Genomic DNA, 6,069 nt, shown 5'->3' with positions numbered 1-6,069 from the left:
GAATACTGCTCAGCAGTGTGGGATCCCTACCAGATAGTGTTGATAGAAGAGATAGAGAAGATCCAACGAAGAGCAGCGCGCTTCGTTACAGGATCATTTAGTAACCGCGAAAGCGTTACGGAGATGATAGATAAACTCCAGTGGAAGACTCTGCAGGAGAGACGCTCAGTAGTTCGGTACGGGCTTTTGTTAAAGTTTCGAGAACATACCTGCACCCAAGAGTCAAGGAGTATATTGCTCCCTCCTACGTATATCTCGCGAAGAGACCATGAGGATAAAATCAGAGAGATTAGAGCCCGCACAGAAGCATACCGACAATCCTTATTTCCACGAACAATACGAGACTGGAATAGAAGGGAGAACCGATAGAGGTACTCAGGGTACCCTCCGCCACACACCGTCAGGTGGCTTGCGGAGTATGGATGTAGATGTAGATGTAGATGTAGATCATTTGATGTGATTTTGTACAACCACCCTTCCGAGTGCATAACTGTCTCTTTCCGTCAGTACCTGAGGTTTGTCTAGTCTTTTCTTATTTGTGGTTGTCCATCCACGTTTCCACTTCACAGTCAAATCACCAACAGTCATTTTGGGCAGCTTTAGAAGGGTTTAAATATCGCTGATGGCTTTGTTACTCAGGTAGAATCCAATTACTGGTCCACGTTCGAAGTCGCTGAGCTCTCCCGAGTGTCCCATTCCGCTGTTACTGCTTCCTGTTTAAGTCTCATAGTGCTCAGAGCCAACTACTTCCTGTTGGCAACGCAATATTCCCCGCCTCTTGTTATACTGGCGGGCCGTGAAATCTAATGGTCAACTGTGCATTACACAGGGGTGTACCGATGTTTTTCATCAGATAGCGTAATCATATAACGGTGTTTGCACCAAATTTAGAGGTACTGTTCCACGTCGTTGCCATTTGATCAGATAGTGTACTTAAAAAACTGTGCTTTAGTTGTCTTCAAGTCTCGCAGGCGCTTCATCAGTAAATCTTTCGTGCGTTGTTTTGCACCAGTTTCAGACGTACCATTCCACGTCGTTCGACACAGATCACTTCGATCGAGACTCCACACTAAGTACAGCTATATCCTAGAAGTACAACCAATTAAGAAAAAATGGCATTTCAGAAGGCGTGACTAGCACCGGAAGACTTTGTTAATACCAAGAGCTGCAAAAACTGTATGACTTTTTTCTAGTGCGACGTGGTGTACGTTCGTGGTTGCGTGAAGCGCTCAAGCAACAATTCTGCTGCTAAAGCGAGACCGGGAATACGATTTCTTTTTGTCTATAATGGAATAAATGAAGATTTTTTTTAATTTCTCATTTAACGGCAGCCAAAGTGTAGAAGAACCGAAAAAAAAATTCGTTCCATGTTCCATTGATAGCGGTACGCTAAACAAATTGATTTCTCTGAAGACGACTGGTGGTGAACGGAATGAAACAAATGGTAGAACTAGGTGGTTGTAATTAAACTGACGGTGCTCTGAGTGCTGCAGTGTGGGATGTATACATCGCAGGATGCTGAAACATCGTAGATATATTCATTAATTGGTGTGCCGACCATGTTGAAAAAAATAATAGCTCCACTTTCTGCCACCAGGTGAAAATACAACGCTGTAAGCAGTCAGAATGTGAAATGATTTCTGTTTTGACGGCAGTATGCTGCTTGTCGCTTGGAGATGTTAGCTGATTTCTCTTGTGAAGGAACTGCTGGTGTAAGGGGTCACGAAGATTGAAGTTTTCTGTATGAAACTCAATGGCCGTTGAGAAAAAACGCCGTGCATTGCTGTTAAAGTTGTTTTATCAGAACGGTAGCAATAGCAGCGTTGCTTTGCGGAAACATCGCCCACAGGAGCAGCTGCGAAAAGGTCAATAAACAGGCTAAAGGATAAGATCAAGAAATCAGAATAAACAGGTGAAACTGGTGGATGCTGCAGGGCGAGCGAGAGGGCACATTCACTTGGCAGTTGTTGATGGAGTAACTGTAGCTATAGCCGGCCGCGCAGCACACCTTTCAAAATCTGCAGCCAGTGTTCAAGGCGTGTCACGGGAATTGTCTCACCCTTGGCCAAAAATTCAGAAGATTCTGCGGCGCATTTAACTGGTATTCAGAATGCGCACCAAATGAAGTGCCAAGATCGGCTACAACGCCGTGACTCTGCCTTTCGTTTATTTTGTACGTGTGCAAATGGATGACATGTGACCAGGAAATATTATTTAGAGGAACGAGACACATTCTATTCTGTACGCTGCCGCGAATGCACAGAACTGTCGCATATGGGTTTCTACTCCGCGACATGTTGTGCAGGAACATCCACTGTCCCGCGTCCGGCCATCCTGATTTAGGTTTTCCGTGATTTCACTAAATCGCTCCAGGCAAATGCCAGGATGGTTCCTTTCAAAGGGCACCGACTTCCTTCCCTAATCCGATGAGACCGATGACCTCGCTGTCTGGTCTCCTTCCCCAAAAAACAACCAACAACCACAACAACATCCTCTGTACTCAGCTTATGTGACGGTGTGGTGCGGTCTCAGAAGCTTCTTCGTTCTCAGTCCGTTTTCCTTCGAGGAGGTGACACCTCGCGGGCTGTTAGGTGCGCAGTGACATCTTCATGTTGCAAGGCCCTACTTGTGCAACACGTGATTCCAGCATTGCAAGAACGCAGCTGTGTCCGCAACACTATTTTCATGCAAGATGGGGCAACACCACATTTTACTTGCCAGGTGAAAGTTTTGCTTCGAGAATCCTTCGGAAACGACAGCACATTTCTAGGAAATTTCAAGATGTGTGGTCTTTCACATCCCACGACCTAAATGCACGTGATTTCTGATTTTCGGGATATCTGAAACATAATGTCTATCAGCGACATATCCGGACTGTTCCTGATCCGCAGGTTAGCTTACGACGACATTTCGCTCTGATGACATCGGATGTATTGCGAGCAACTGTCGACCTTGCAGTGTTACGGATACAGGATGTTACTGAGTCAGGATACCATATTAAACACATGTTGTAACTTGTGACGATATCATAATAAACGCGCCAGAACCATCGTTACAATGTGTTTGATCGTTCCTCCCCTTTTCCTGCACCCACATCGCATTCTGACTGCTTACAGCGCCATATTTTCGTCTGGTGGCAGAAGGTGACACTATTATTTTTTCAGTGTCCTCTGCTTGCGCACTGATTAATGAACATATCTACGATGTTTCACTGTCCTTTGTTACACGCAGCACTCGGGACACTGTCGGTTTATTATAACCATCCGTTAGAATGAGTTAGTTATTTCGACTGCGTCTGTGAAATTGGAAAAATCGTATTTACAGCAAGTGCTGTTCTCATAGCTTCCATACAAAAGCGTGCCATAATGGCGAAAAGTCTCAAGCGATGTAGTAACTACACTATTTACACACAGATTCATTCAGTGTGAATTTGACTGCTGCTTTGTGTAAACATCAAGAGAATTTCAGAAAACTACAGAAACTCAGACTTTCAGTGAAGTCCTTTAAATGTCGGAACTTACGAGAGGCACTTAAACGTGAAATCTCATGGTACGAACTGGATCGACAAAGTGGAATGATTTTCGGAAGCTGTTGAGCACAATAATTTGAGCTAGTTGCTAACTTCAGCTTGCAATGCAAAATATCTCAAGATGATTTACTGTATCACAAGCCACCTATCATTGCCAGTTTGGTGTTCATGGTAGGGACACAAATCGATAAACTCATTGAGTGAACTGTGTCGCTAATAAGAGACATTATTTGTGATGTTGCGGTACACATTGTTCATGCAACGTTAATTAGTGGCCAGAGCAGCGAGTTTCATGGAAGGTATATCATAATTCAAATTTAGTCACACACATAGTGTCATTTGAATAAGTGTTGTAAGGTACATATCTATTTGCTGCATTTTCGCAGTTTAGTTATCAGTCTGGTGAGAATGACAAGACATTTATCTCCGTCAGGTCTTAGAACAGACGCCAGTGTTTGAATCTGTGGATAACGTTGCTGAATGCACATGTTAAGGCAAAAATGAACAATCAATTTTCAGAAAATATCAGACATATAACTTTTTAAAGCTAACGATGTTCAATCTAATAGTCACCAGCATTTTACTAGGGCGACATAGAATTACTTACCATATAAATGTATGAACACCGACCTCAAGAAAGGACTGATTGACGAGTACTCACACAATACTCGTAACAGGGTGCTCTCCGCCACGCACCCGTACGGTTGTTTGCGGAGTATCGATGTAGATGGTGAATATGATAATAATGACGATGATGATGTTGACGTTGAATTACAGCTGGTGGAATTTATTTCACAGTAAAATCATCACACCGTTGTGTACAGAGTACTTCAGAATTGATGAAAAGTGATGAGATAGGAAAAATAAGTTAATGCATCTCACGGGAATGCGCCCAAGTCAGAAGTTACGACGCCACGTAATTTTCTGCAGCGAAAAGTATATGAGGACACCACTTGGGCAATGTGAAATATGACATAATGAAGTCTATCACTCAAAAATTCTTCGAGCCGCAGAGTGTAAGTTTTAGCTTAAAATCAACATCACGTTTGTGAACTGTGTGGATGCCTTACAGGGATGAAACGGGTAATTGTCTTTGTAACCATAGGAAACAAAGCATGTTTTAAACTGTTAGGCGTTGTCATCGATGCATAAGTACGGATTAAAGTCTCTAGACTAGCGTTAGAAAATGAGATTGTCTGTCGATAAGGATTAGTTTCATCGTGGGTGTAGGACTGCCGTTATTCATTATTGCACATACGCATATGTCAACTTGTCAGTTTAATAGACACATTCTATCTGCTAATTTACACTGCAACTGCTTTCCAAAAGCTCCTGGAAATACGCAATATTAAACTAAGTTGTGAAAGACAAGACCGAGAGATCAATACCCACAACTGAAAAAACTTTAGAACCCTTTTTTATGACTGGCAACGGCCTTGCCGCAGTGGATACATCGGTTCCCGTCAGATCACCGAAGTTAAGCGCTGTCGGGCGTGGCCGGCACTTGGATGGGTGACCGTCCGGGCCACCATGCGCTGTTGCCATTTTTCGGGGTGCACTCAGCCTCGTGATGCCAACTGAGGAGCTACTCGACCGAATAGTAGCGGCTCCGGTCACAGACAGCCATCGTAACGACCGGGAGAGCGGTGTGCTGACCACACGCCCCTCCTATCCGCATCCTCCACTGAGGCTGACACGGCGGTCGGATGGTCCCGGTGGGCCACTTGTGGCCTGATGACGGAGTGCTTTCTTATGACTGATAAGGCATTGTATTATGTGGAGTAAGTAAAAAACAACAAAAGAAGGAGAAAATGTACACATACTAAGATCATACATCATTTAAAAACTCTTACACCGTTCCTTAGAAGGAAAAGTAAGTTTTCGATTAACTTGCCACATACAGTCGCGCAGAAAGTATGAGACATTTGTAGGAGTACTGAGCAAGCTCTTATCTTTGCTTTGTGGCCGCTAATTGCAACAGTTTGTTCCAACAGGACGTATTCAGTATTTAAGAAATTCTTCCTTTATGCACTAGCCACATTATTTCAGGAAAAATGTTGTGAATATCGTGGCAGGAGAACATTAGACTAATAAACGAAAGAACATAATATTGTCGCGAATAGTAGAAGATAGAATTAAAATCATGTAGGCTGTAGGCTGGAAAATTATTGCTACAGATCAAGCGAGTCGGACATGACCAGACTATCTCATGTGTAATGTGTAATGTGTACTCGACTAACAAGAGCGGAGTATGCAGTATCACGAGGCTCAAGCACAGTTAGTGGCAACCCGTGGACACAGCAAACAGTGGAGAATGGCTAGTTCATCACGTAGGCATCACATGCTGCCGCGTGACTAGCCTACTCATTGCCCAAAGTTCGGGGTGCTAGAACCTTCTAGAACAAGTGGTGCCGGGTGCACTACCCCCTATAAAAGCGGATAGCCGCTAGATCGAAGGAGAGTGATGGAGTGAGGTACTTAGGACGCCGGTCCACGTTAGTCTGCGTCGGGATGCTGCAAGAGTCGCAGGAGAGTATTGA

The 6,069-nt window shown here is 43.9% G+C and overlaps 1 pseudogene; it reads left to right on the top strand.

Moving 5' to 3' along the window:
- The first annotated feature begins 4,955 nt into the window (after positions 1–4,955).
- On the top strand, positions 4,956–5,073 carry LOC124616944 (annotated as a pseudogene).
- Positions 5,074–6,069: the final 996 nt, after the last annotated feature.

Source organism: Schistocerca americana, chromosome 5 (genome assembly GCF_021461395.2).
Source record: "Schistocerca americana isolate TAMUIC-IGC-003095 chromosome 5, iqSchAmer2.1, whole genome shotgun sequence".
Lineage (NCBI taxonomy): Eukaryota > Metazoa > Arthropoda > Insecta > Orthoptera > Acrididae > Schistocerca > Schistocerca americana.
This window is presented reverse-complemented; position numbering and strand designations above follow the sequence as displayed.